The sequence below is a fragment of the Dreissena polymorpha genome, chromosome 9, assembly GCF_020536995.1.
Source record: "Dreissena polymorpha isolate Duluth1 chromosome 9, UMN_Dpol_1.0, whole genome shotgun sequence".
Classification (NCBI taxonomy): Eukaryota; Metazoa; Mollusca; class Bivalvia; order Myida; family Dreissenidae; genus Dreissena; species Dreissena polymorpha.
In genome coordinates, this window is record NC_068363.1 from 30,170,623 (window position 1) to 30,183,812 (window position 13,190).

The 13,190-nt window shown below is 37.2% G+C and overlaps 2 protein-coding genes and 1 long non-coding RNA gene across 8 annotated transcripts in view; 2 read left to right on the forward strand and 1 right to left on the reverse strand.

Moving 5' to 3' along the window:
• LOC127845104 (uncharacterized) overlaps nt 1–13,190 on the forward strand; it is a 443,587-nt gene that overhangs the window by 270,444 nt on the left and 159,953 nt on the right. The window lies entirely within an intron of this gene.
• Nucleotides 1–13,190, reverse strand: part of LOC127845103 (uncharacterized) — a 365,628-nt gene that overhangs the window by 91,800 nt on the left and 260,638 nt on the right. The window lies entirely within an intron of this gene.
• Nucleotides 1–13,190, forward strand: part of LOC127845114 (uncharacterized) — a 29,004-nt gene that overhangs the window by 5,250 nt on the left and 10,564 nt on the right. Inside the window, exon 2 of the long non-coding RNA XR_008033065.1 lies at nt 9,080–9,141. This is a non-coding gene — a long non-coding RNA (uncharacterized LOC127845114). The remainder of the gene's footprint in view (nt 1–9,079; nt 9,142–13,190) is intronic.

Here is a 13,190-nt window from a genome sequence, read left to right on the forward strand (position 1 = left end):
TTAATCGATAGTGCATATGCTTATCTAACATTTAGGGATCATCAACACGGGTCCTAGCAACTTCCACGGACCATAATACACAGTCTGATGGTTACTTTCAGTAGCAAACGTGGTCAAAAACTAACAAGTTCGAGTAATAAAGCACAGAGATTATGATCTGAAAAATTGCATGAGGTCCGAAATGAAACAGAATGCCACTGAATCAAACAATTCACCGCCTAATCTTAAGTGTAACAAACTATAATGATTGAAACATTTAAAATCACGATAATTCCGAATGATCATGGCTTCCATTTTCAAAAGTATAAGCCGTTCAACATTGCTCGAGAAATAGTAAAGACAAACGTTTACTATTGTTCCATCAAATGAATTTTACCCACTACTGTTTTATTAAAGCCACACACCTTGAAATGTAGTACATGTTAATAAATACATACAGATGTTATTTGAAAGTGTGTAAAATTGTCATTAAATCTATCGCCTAGTTAGAAAGTTATTTGTCCAGGGGTTTCTGCCTATTTTGGGAAAAGGAGTCTGACCAAATAGGGAATTTTTTATTGACAAAATTGCCCATTTTGGGATTTTTTTTTCGTGAAACGGCTCATTATGGGGAAACAAAAATTGAATTAATCATGCTTAAATAAGTCTGTGGTTTAACAATTTTCTTTATATAAACACATGCAAAACAAACACTGCCCAAATACAAGTTTTGCAACATTTTTGGCCGAGCTTAAGTAGAGCCATGGGTATTTCATTTCATACTTTAATGTATTAAATGACGATTGAACTACAACTTTCTTACAAGGCTCTGAGCATTCAGTTGCCGATTTTGTGATTGACGGCCCTGGCATTACTTCTGTTGCTGTTACATTTTGCTGCGTACCGTCCGAGCCTGTCTGTTCAGGGTTACTCGCGGCAGTAATTTCGGAAGATTCTGGGCGTTTCGAAAACATAGATGATATCGTTACACATCCTTTAGCGTCTATTTTTTGTGTTTTTTATAATGTAATATTTACTATTGTGCGAAGCCATGATTGAAAATAAGCGTATACAGATATGGTATAGAATGTGTATTGTGCGGCCCTATATACTCTTGAATAATGCGGAACAGTTTGAACGTCATCGCTGAGAGTACAGTACAGCCAAAGCGGAACAAACGTATTTCGCGATCCGCGGCGGCAAGGCGAAACGAGTCGATGCCGCGTCAGTCGTTGAAGCCGTGTCAGTATGCGTCGGCAAGTCGCATTTCGCTGCGAAACTTCGCATCTGTCCGCCGAGGCATGCCGCGATCCGCGACATGATGCCGAGTCGATGCGCATCATGAAATAAAAAATCTTTCTAAAATTATTAGTTAAATGTAGTTAACAAACTTTGAAAGAACAATTATAATAATAATTAAAATCATAATAAATTTATTGTGCGCGGATTGTATTAGCATATACATGTAAGCATAGTTAATGTGTCTGGCCAATTATTAAGTTTGTTTCCCGCCCGTAGCGTATGTATTTCACACATAAACAAGGTCACGTAATTATGTTTTCACACATACAAGTGGTCAAGGCTCCAGCATATGGTGGATTTATAAATTAATTGCATGTTGATTCCGCTATTATATTTTAGCTGAGAAAATTAGCAGTTTGAAGCCACATCAATAATCAAGACGGTGACGACGTATTTGTGTTTTTGTTAATTATCAGCTTATTATAACTATTGTTTGAATATGCGTATATAAACACGTTTTATTTTTTTCATATTATACATTCATTATCGCTACTAATTACCCGATAATCCCGTATATTCCAGTTTTAAAGCAAATGCTGGTAAATATTTACGATACACAAACATTCTCGACATTTCCTTAAGTATCAAATACATTTTGGCATTTGTTACTATTTATAGAGATGCTGAAATAACGTTTAATCGGGGCGTTTTTTTTCTCCACTGAACACGCGATTTACGCCTGACGTGATGTTCATGTATTTAAACAACACAAAATACACCCAAACTTTCCAAACGACGTTCTACATGTCTGCATAATTTTCGTGCGCTTTTTATGAAACAAAGGATATTTTAGCACTGTTTATTTGACGCTAGAATTTGCCAAAGGACACGTTAGCATTAAAATTCTGAAGTGTGTTTCGGATTACAAATTTAATAATGATAATCGAACGAAACATAAACAGTTGCGCGTAATTAATTCTACGCTACACATACATGTATGTACATGTAGGTGGATATCTTTTCATTCGATCCGCCGCGTACGTATGCGGCGGATTTACTCCGCGAAAGTACGCGAGGTTAATACAGACTCGGCATCGTTGCGCGGATCGATGCCGAGTGCCACGGCGATACGCCGCGTGAACACACGATTCGGCCGCCGCGGACTAATAATCTGGCCGTGGCGTAGCCGCGGATTATGTTTGTGCCGCTTTGGCTGTACTGTAAATGCATCCGGCAAATACACCAAAAAATCTGAGTCATTAAAGGCTTTATTACGTCGCGAATGAAGGGAAGTCACTCTTTCCATATAAATTATGTTTACTTTTTACGATTTTGGAAGATTTTATTTTTTGGAATTGGGAAAAATACAATCAAAATTCGATTGGGACCGGGTCCGTTTGCTTTGGGAATGCCTCCGTTTCCCGGAGGCGCAGACAGTGCTGAAAAACCCCTGTTGTCTTTTTTTCTAATTTTAAAACCGAAAGCAGGGGTGTGATTTTTCCTCGGATTCGGGGATTTCCGAGGATCTGGTTTTCCGGGGTCATTTCCGCGATATGCGTAAATTTGAAACAAAATGGGTGAAAGTACGACCGAATCTGCGGGTGTTTTTCATACGCGGCCCAAAAAATCCGCGGCCTGTGAAACCTCTCCGCATTTTACACTGGTATTCTGTCATAACATATTTTCAAACGAGCGATGTCATTGGCTTTCGTTTCCCAATCTTTCAATTAAAATCGGTCTTTTAAAACGTGTTTCATATTTGGATTGCAAATGGCGCCTTTGTGAAGCATTAATGAAGACGAACGAACGAATCTCACAAAATCTCGGAGATTTAGCAATTATTGAAAAACAAAATTAAATGGGAAAGGGAAGAAACAACAGTGGATAAAAATCAGAAAGCACTGAATGGGTACGGAAGATCGACTGTCTTGGTAAGGCTGAAGTCATATTTTATTTATGTGAACAAATCTGAACTACGTAAACTCAAACTGTGGTAAAATTATGTCGTTAGTTGAACACTGTAACATTGTTGACCTTATGTAGAATTTAAAGGCATTGAGCTCAAACGAAAGATTGCCGCCATCGTTCACAGGTATCGGAACACTCATTTATTTTGATCACAATTAATACTCAGGTGACTTTGCATAACATGTTAAGTGATTTTAAAAAGATTTTCATAACAGAAATCATGTTGATGAGTTTAAGATGGTGTTTATTTAAATGTCTGTTTTACGGTTTGTCATTGCGTTATGCATGCAATTCGTGTAGTCAAAATCAGTCTACAGAATTTTCCTCCCCTCAGACTTCACCTCAATCACACCCCTGGAAAGAAGGATTTCTATACTTATACGTCCATTTCGACAAACGCGATCATTTTTATGTTTTAAAGCGCAAAAAGACGGATTTCTACCTTGTAACCACCAGATATATTCTTATTGAGATAGATACAATTAAATGTTTAGCCTAGTTAGCTAGTAATTTATTCAGTGTCCGACAAATCCATTGCCCGGAGCCCGGGGGCTACCAAAATTTTTCATCGGTCTACTTACATTTTCCAGCTGACGCCCGCCGGGCTACTATAAATCTATAAGAGCGGTAGCCCGGTTTATTGACAGACATACGTAGAATAAACATGCTGACCATGTGTTTGTACACTGTGTATTGCTTATAATCCGATAACAAAGTGCAATCAATTATCTAATCAGTCACCGATCACTTGCGGTAATGTCTTAAACAGTAACAGTGTAATTTAATCATCCAATAAGAATCAACATTTGTCGTCTGCTAATAATATAATGAGAGCCGGTTGGATAGTTGGCGCACATGATGCAACATCATTTCGCATTTTGGAATTCTTTGTTAACCGCAACAATGAGTAATAGCGACAAAGTTTTTGATGTCGTTAAATATCCAAGGACGCCAAACATTAAATAAATCAAAACAATAGCGGATTCTTCAAAACGGTTACGAAACCGAAAATGAATATTAATGACAACTTTGTGAACGCGGTTAACACCTGCTAATTAGTTTGCATTGTCAATTAACAATTGGATTAATCGACTGTTAATCAATAATCCCATATATGCCCGATTTATATTTTTAAAATCAAATTATGGGTGGGTAATATAGACAATAAGAGTCATAAACACAAACGTTTGAAATTTTCTAAAGTGTCAAATGAATTTCGGCATATGGTTCTATTTAAAGATATGATGAAATAAGCTCCCAATCAGGACCTTTGTATTGCAACATGCGTAAATAACCTGCCACGGTTTGCACGCATTTTGTACAGCTATTTTAGGTTACAAAATTCTACATTTAAGAAATGAATTTCTTTGTCCTGATAAAAAGCGCGCGAAAATTTGCGTGGGTGTATTTATTTGTAAATAAAAATTGTGTAGCGGGTACAACATTGAGATCATTTAATTTCCATTAAAGGTTTCGTTGTGAATTTCAACTAAAGTACCGGGTTATCTCGCGAATTATTTGGCATTTACATTTTCTCTTAATAAAATATCATGTAAACACGCTGTATCGTTACCGTTACGCTTTATCAGTTCCTTCATTATTGAAACAATTATTGTATTGTATACTGACTGCACACAAGTGTCGTAACATACGGATGCAATACGTAAAGTCGGACACAAGTAAATAAATGATTTAATACTCTTGATTTCTTGAAACTCGGGATTTGTTGTTAAAAAGGGCAATTGCATTGATTAACACCATACGAGTCAATCGTATTGATCATCTAAACGCTTTATTTACGTTTACGACTTAACTTGCTGGCCGAATTTAAGTACACATACATGTGCACATACATGTAATATCTACATGTAGTATATGATTTTCTTTGGTGCATTTACATTGAAGTACACTGTGCCTGTACTGTAACATTAATTTACGATATTGACTGTGTACATCAGACTACTTGCTATTTTTAATGTATATGTATGTATACATATTAAGTATATGTAAATGAAGAACTAAAATAAAGATGAAAACCTGCCTCTTATCATTTTGTAGGAAAATTTAAATGGGCTACCAAATATTTTTATTGGTAGCCCAGTGGGCTACCTGAAAAATAAGAAATTTGTCGGACACTGATTCAGTCTTCGAATTTAGCTTTGAAAAGTTACATGCCAGTCGGGCCAGTTACTTAAGAATTTTTACATGCCCAACATATTTTTTACATGCCCAAACTTTTTTAACCAAAATTATAACAAATCACAACATTTTAACACTTACATGCTACACATAGTAAAGCAGAACATTTGTTGAATACAACTACATCTAATCAGTCACTAGAATTAAGACGGTCGATCATTACACCATTGCTCTTGAAAAGAGCGTTCTTTGGTGTTCTCGTACCATTTCTTGGCTTCCTTTTTCTCTAAATCATTGCCAATTTTCTATTTTGGAAGTGCTTTATCGGGCTTAGCCCCATCAACATACCTAAGATACTGCATAGCCTCTATGTCGACAAAGACATTTGTTTACATTGACAAAAACGGAAGCGTATTACTTGATTGAAATGATCGGTTCAAAAAGCATCTCGATTAATGTCTAGAGAAACCGTCGATAAAAACCGAATGTGACCAAACTGCATCGGTCAAAAACATTAACGATGACGTGTGCAAGCAGGTGTGTGTTGTTAAACCAATCGAATTTCATTGTTTTACAACTTACAGCAAGGTGTTTGTCCGCGCAAAATTGAAAAATAGATCTGCAAATATCAAGAACTGCTTACGATTTTTTTTTATAAACTGTCAATTGGCTTCAATAATTTACATGCCCGGCGGGCAACAAACGTGAATTTTTGTATGTGCCCGGCAGTAATTTTACTCGCCACGGGCGATCGGGCGTGTGCTAATTTCGAAGACTGCTGATTTATTACTTTTCAAACGGTCCCGATTTTTAAACCGAAAGTAGGATTTTTAGATGTATACGTCCATTTCGACAAGAGCAATTATTTTTTAATTTTTAAAGCGCAAAAGAGACGGATTTCTACCTTGTAACCACCGTATATATTCTAATTGGCATAAATAAAATATGTTTGTTATTTATACTCAAATTTACTATGCCATGTATTTCATTTCAAGATGTGTGGCTGCGGAGAAACTTAGAGAACAAAAGAATCTGTAGCCGCGAACTTTGTTGGTTTTGCCTGAGCCGTACTGTACAAATGTTATTTCAACAAATAAAGATATTGTTTGGAAATCAGGATTCGACATTCAGCAAGTACGGTGTTTACTTTCATATTGGAATACATTTTCACAATATAATGTGATCGTCAATAACAATGACATTAGTTAATAAGTTGAAATTTAAATATAGTAGTCAATGTCAATCACGGCGATTCGCATTGTTTTGCGATGATTCAACAGCTGATCCTTATAGCGAGATGGTCGCAGTGAAATCACGGCGGAATCACCGCAAATCACATGTAGAGTGTTATCACGGTGACCCAAAACGCGGTGATCGGTGATTAAGGCAAACATTGAGGGCACTTAAACAATATTTTTGTAGTTGGGCACATTTTAAAAAAATTGCGCATTTTTTAGAACTACTTAGAATTTTTCATTCTGGCTTTCATCTGGAATAGTTATATTTCAGTTAATGTCTCTCAATGGTGTTTAAAATGTGTCCAATTATTTTTCTAAAAATATGCAAGAATGAACAAGTTATTGCAATTAATGTGGATAAATATGTCAGGAGTGTAAGAAAAAAAGTGTGACATGTTAACTTTTTAGTATCATAATTTAAATAAGATTGCTGATTTTTTTGAAAATTTTATTTATTTATTTTATCAAAATTTAAAGCAAAAAATTGTTTCTTGTAAAGGTAAATACTACTACATGTAAAATAAATAATAATATTGGCTAAGTAAGACACATTATGTTACCTGATATACTTTCATTATAGATGTGTTTTATTGTATTTTTAGCCGGATTTTTTTCGAAAAAAATCTCGGCTTATAGATTGATGTTGTCGGGCGGGCGGGCGGGCGGGCGGGCGGGCGGGGTGGCGGGCGGGCGGCGTGCTCGAAAATGTTAAAGTTCTTATTTCATGGTATAACTTTGGTATGCTTGGACCTAGAGTCTTCAAACTTGACATGAAGGTTGGCCAGGATTAACAGATGACCACTGGTCATTTCAAGGTCATTCATTTGAAGGTCAAGGTCACTGTGACCTTCAATATAAAAAATGTTAAAGTTCTTATAACTTTGGTATGCTTGGACCTAGAGTCTTGAAACTTGACATGAAGGTTGGCCATAACTAGTTAGTAACCACTGGTCATTTCAAGGTCATTCATTTGAAGGTCAAGGTCACTGTGACCTTGAATGTAAAAATGTTAAAGTTCTTATTTCATGGTATAACTTTGGTATGCTTGGACCTAGAGTCTTCAAACTTGACATGAAGGTTGGCCAGGATTAACAGATGACCACTGGTCATTTCAAGGTCATTCATTTGAAGGTGAAGGTCACTGTGACCTTCAATATAAAAATGTTAAAGTTGTTATAACTTTGGTATGCTTGGACCTAGAGTCTTGAAACTTGACATGAAGGTTGGCCAGAACTAGTAAGTAACCACTGGACATTTCAAGGTCATTCATTTGAAGGTCAAGGTCACTGTGACCTTGAATGTAAAAATGTTAAAGTTGTTATAACTTTGGTATGCTTGGACCTAGAGTCTTGAAACTTGACATGAAGGTTGGCCAGAACTAGTAAGTAACCACTGGACATTTCAAGGTCATTCATTTGAAGGTCAAGGTCACTGTGACCTTGAATGTAAAAATGTTAAAGTTCTTATTTCATGTTATAACTTTGGTATGCTTGTACCTAGAGTCTTCAAACTTGAAATAAAGATTGGCCAGTACTAGAAGATGACCACTGGTCATTTCAATGTCATTCATTTGAAGGTCAAGGTCACTGTGACCTTAAATGTTAAAATGTTAAAATTGTTATAACTTTGGTATGCTTGGACATAGAGTCTTCAAACTTGACATGAAGGTTTGCAAGCACACTTAGATGACCACTGGTCATTTCAAGGTCATTCATTCTAAGGTCAAGGTCACTGTGACCTTAAATGTTATTGTTGTTCATGTATATGCATGCATTCAAAACATAACACAAGGTTTGCTCATGCCTTGAAAAGTACTTACATTTCATTTTGACCTTTGAACAATATTTCAGTAATTTAAGTATTGCATTGACAAAAACACGAAAGGTACTTTCCTGTCATTTAAATCAAAAATCCGGCTTCAATGCGGTCATCTCCGACCGCGGAACTCTTGTTTATAAATTCTGTTGCATAAAAGTTAAATAAAAAATAATGGAAAATCTTTTTGCCACCACAAACTTGGATTTCTGCACTTCAATATCTCACAAACTCACTGAAACCAACAGATATAGGATAGTTTTACATTATGGTGAAATAAAAATAAATGTATATGAATTAAGATTGTGTTTTGTTTATCCTAAATATTTATTTTATTTATCATTATTTTTATTTCTTCAAGTTTTTTCTGTCTGTATATTCTTGAAAAAAAATATTTATGATTTAGATGCATATTATTACAGTCATTTTGGTGAAATAAAAATTAATATTTAGATGATGGCTGCTCAATTAAATAATTTGAGCAACCATTAATCTCATCAGTGTCATCTTACATGACAAATCCAATTAGTGGTTCAAGGTGATTAGTTGATTACACCTTTCTAATCTTATCAATATCTTGGGAGGTGTAAAGTCCAGGCTTAGAGGGTGTAAAGACCAGGGGTGTAACGTCCAGGGGGTGTAACGACTGGACATTGTTATGAATTATCACTTTCACTTTGTAATAATTAATATTTCAGTCAGCAGAACTAACCCCACCAGCCATATATAGGAACAGCAGGTCGTGAATAGCACATATTAAGTGAGTAAATTGTGTTTTGGTAGTCATTTGTATGTATTTGTTCATGTTGTATGTTTGTATCATTGTATGATGCAGTATGTGTAGGAATTTATGTCTGTGCAAGATGATTTATTGTTTTTATGCCCCCCTTCAAAGAAGAGGGGGTATATTGCTTTGCTCATGTCGGGCGGTCGGTCTGTCGGTCCGTCCACCAGGTGGTTGTCAGACGATAACTCAAGAACGCTTGGGCCTAGGATCATAAAACTTCATAGGTACATTGATCATGACTCGCAGATGACCCCTATTGATTTTGAGGTCACTAGGTCAAAGGTCAAGGTCACAGTGACCAGAAATAGTAAATGATTTTTGAATGATAACTCAAGAACGCATACGCCTAGGATCATGAAACTTCATGGGTAGATTGATCATGACTCGCAGATGACCCCTATTGTTTTTGTGGTCACTAGATCAAAGGTCAAGGTCACGATGACCCGAAATAGTAAAATGGTTTTTGGATGATAACTCAAGAACGCATACGCCTAGGATCATGACACTTCATAGGTACAGTACAGGCAATGTGTACTTTGACAAAAACACGTGTCCGCGGTGTTCAATTTTTCCGATGGGTGACATTTCGCGGGGGGCGGACACGCTACTGACCACGGTGTTCGGCGAACACCCGAAATTGCGGCGATTGCACGCTATCGTTAATGGGAACACCCGTGATCACCGCGATGCTGCGCAGCCACCGTAAACACCTTTCTGCGAGGGTCATTCACACGTTTTAAATGTACATGTACAAAATAAAATCATATACTTCATGTACATGTAGATATTATGTGCACATTTTTTATGTGTACTTAAACTCGGGCAGTACGTTAAGTCGGAAACTAAAACTAAGTGTTGAGATGATTAATACCATTAACTTTTATGGTATTAATCAATGCAATTGCCCTTTTTGTTTTCACAAAATTGGGTTTCATTTTTCCCGATTTCCAGAAAATGACTTGTGCATGTTGCATGAAATCTAAATATAGCGTGTTACAGCGTGTTTGATTTTTATTTTATTCAGATGAAATGTCAATTCCAAATCATTCGCGAGCTACCCTGGTACTTGAGAAGAAATTCACTACGAAACTTTAAATTGAAATTAAAAGATCCCAATGTTGCCTGCGCTACGAATATTTTGTGTCAAAAATAAATACACCCACGCCAATTTTTGCGTGCTTTTTATGGTTTAGAACAAAGAAAATGAAAATATCATGGGCATATATACATGTATTTATTTGTGGCTACAATTTGTAACAGAACATGAACTCTACAGAACGCGCACACTTGGCGTCAGGTGATTTACGAATGTTAAAATACACCTGTTCTGATTGGGCGCTTATTTCATCAAATCTTTAAATAGAAACATATGCAGAAATTCATTTGATAGTTTAGAGATATGGCGAACGTTTGTGATTTTTGCATTTCTATCACACTTTTATCGTCAACATTGACCAGAATTTCCATGAAATCGGAAATCTCGGGATTAGCGGGTAATGGACAGAGACGGGAATTTTTGCATGTATGCGGTAATCGATTGTGATTGTTCGGAATCGTTGTTAATTTTTTAGACACCAAACGACACCTATAACATTCAAACGCACGGAAGATTCTTTCTGCAAATTGGTACCGACCTATGTTAATGTTCAATAATTTATTTCTAGCGAACACGATGAACACTGCGGTAGATATTATGGGTCCGCGGTGATTCGCGGTGTCCACCTTATGGAAAACGGCCCCCGCAAATATTTTATTTGAACACCCAACGCGGGGGTCGTTTGGTAAGCGAACACCGTAAAATGAACACTGCAACGAGTGGCGTTTGTCAAAGTACACGTTGCCTGTACTGTACATTGATCGTGACCCGCAGATGACCCCAAGTGGTTTTCAGGTCACTAGGTCAAAGGTCAAGGTCACTAGGGCTGCAACAATATACCGGTATATCGGTATATATCGCAAACCGCATATTGTATCGCGATACGATTTTCATCATACCGGTACGAAAATTCTAAAAAAAAGAATCCTCATTTCGTCCGGAAAAAACATCTAAAATAATGATAACACGGTAAACAAAACAAAAATATGTTACGTAAAAGTAGCAATTAAAAAAGTATTGTACGGATTAGCTTCGTTACATGGGAGCACGGAGCGTTTATTGTCTTGTCTAGAGTCCGTGATGGGAGTCCGCACGATATGCTTCCGCATGTCATACTGTAAAATTTCAGATGAAGCTGTGAAAATACGAAAAACAAAACAAACAAAACAATTCATTACACAAAACAAATGTAAATTGATGTGATTATCAACAAAAATTAAGTGCAATCAAGCCCAAATTCTCTTTCGGGTTATTATTCATCTTGTCGGCTTTTATAATGGTTCTCAAAATGGCAGACGAAACGGACGCGGAGTTTGAGTTTATTGACAATTCGAAGGGAAAAAGTGTTGTTTGGCCGTATTTTTGTTTGAAAAGGAAGAGGGGAACGAACGAAATCGAAGAAGGAATCGGATATTGCAACAGGTGTAAGGATGGTGTAAAATATAGTGGGGGAACATCAAATTTGTTTTCTCACTTAGAGCGACACCACCGAATTTTCCTTAAATCTTATGGAAAAGGTAAACAATCGGACGAAGCACCACGACGCATGTTAGGACAGCCAACACTTGTTGAAGCGTGCCACAAACTTGACCAATATGGACCTTCATCTGAAAGATCAAAAGACATTTCTGACAAAATTGCAATGTTCATTGTCAAAGACCTTCGTCCGTTTAGTGTTGTGTCAAATGAAGGATTCCGTGCACTTGTTCAGACCTTAGATCCCAGGTACACCATGCCATCTCGTACTTATTTTAGTGAAACGGCAATCCCAGATATGTATGATCAAGTTAAAGCAGATGTAAAATTGCAGTTGTCCAAAGCCTCATCGGTGGCCTTAACCACCGATGGTTGGACCAGTCGAGCTACTGAATCGTATGTAACCATTACATCAACACACATTTCAGCTGACTGGCAAATTCATAATTATGTTCTCCAAACACAGGAACTTCCTCTAAGCCATACAGGAGAAAACATTGCCAATGTTTTGCAAGATGCTATCAATGAGTGGGGTTTGCCAGAGTGTTCCGCTTTGGTGACTGATAATGCTGCTAATATGTCGGTGGCTGCAAAACTTGTTGGCTTTCAGCATCACTTGGGCTGTAACGCACACACTCTGAATTTAGCTGCTCAAAAGGGATTGAAAATTAACAGTGTGTCACGACTGCTAGGCCAAATAAGAAGAATTGTGTCTTTTTTTCATCGTAGCACAACTGCAGCCGCTGCACTGAAAGAGTGTTCAAAGGTAGTTGGGGTGCGATCAGTAAAATTAATCAAAGATGTCAGTACACGATGGAACTCTGCCGTTGATATGTTAGAGCGTTTCCTTGAGTTGCAACCAGCAGTGTATGCTGCTCTCATGAGCAAAGAAATTCGTTCAAAGGAAAAGGATGTTACAACCTTAACTGATGCAGATGTGACCCTCGCTGAAAATGTAATGTCTGTTCTCATCCCCCTCAGAACAGTGTCTACAGGTCTCTGCCAAGAATCGTGTCCAACTGCGTCCCTGATTTTGCCTCTTCAAAAGAAGCTGTTAGAACAAGCCCTGACTTTCAATGACACAGACACGCCAGCAATAAGACAGCTGAAGCAGACAATTGCTGATGACCTGAAGCCAAGGTAACATTGTAGCTTAACTTTTTGGTGCTTTTGATTTCCAATATTCATAAGAAACCCCAACAGTTTGTTTTAACCCATTTATTGAAGCTCTTTTGCATTGAAAGCCTTTGGCTTTTATCTACACTATCGAGTCCTTTTCCTGGGAATAAACAGTATGTGTTGTCTATGGAGGAGATAATGAAACGTTGAAAACGCTACCCGAGTAGGGATCAAACCCAAGAACTCCCAATTACTTGGCGGACACCACATCCACTACACCATCTCGAACAGTTAGCATAGGCTTTTATACTATAGCAAATATGAATGATTG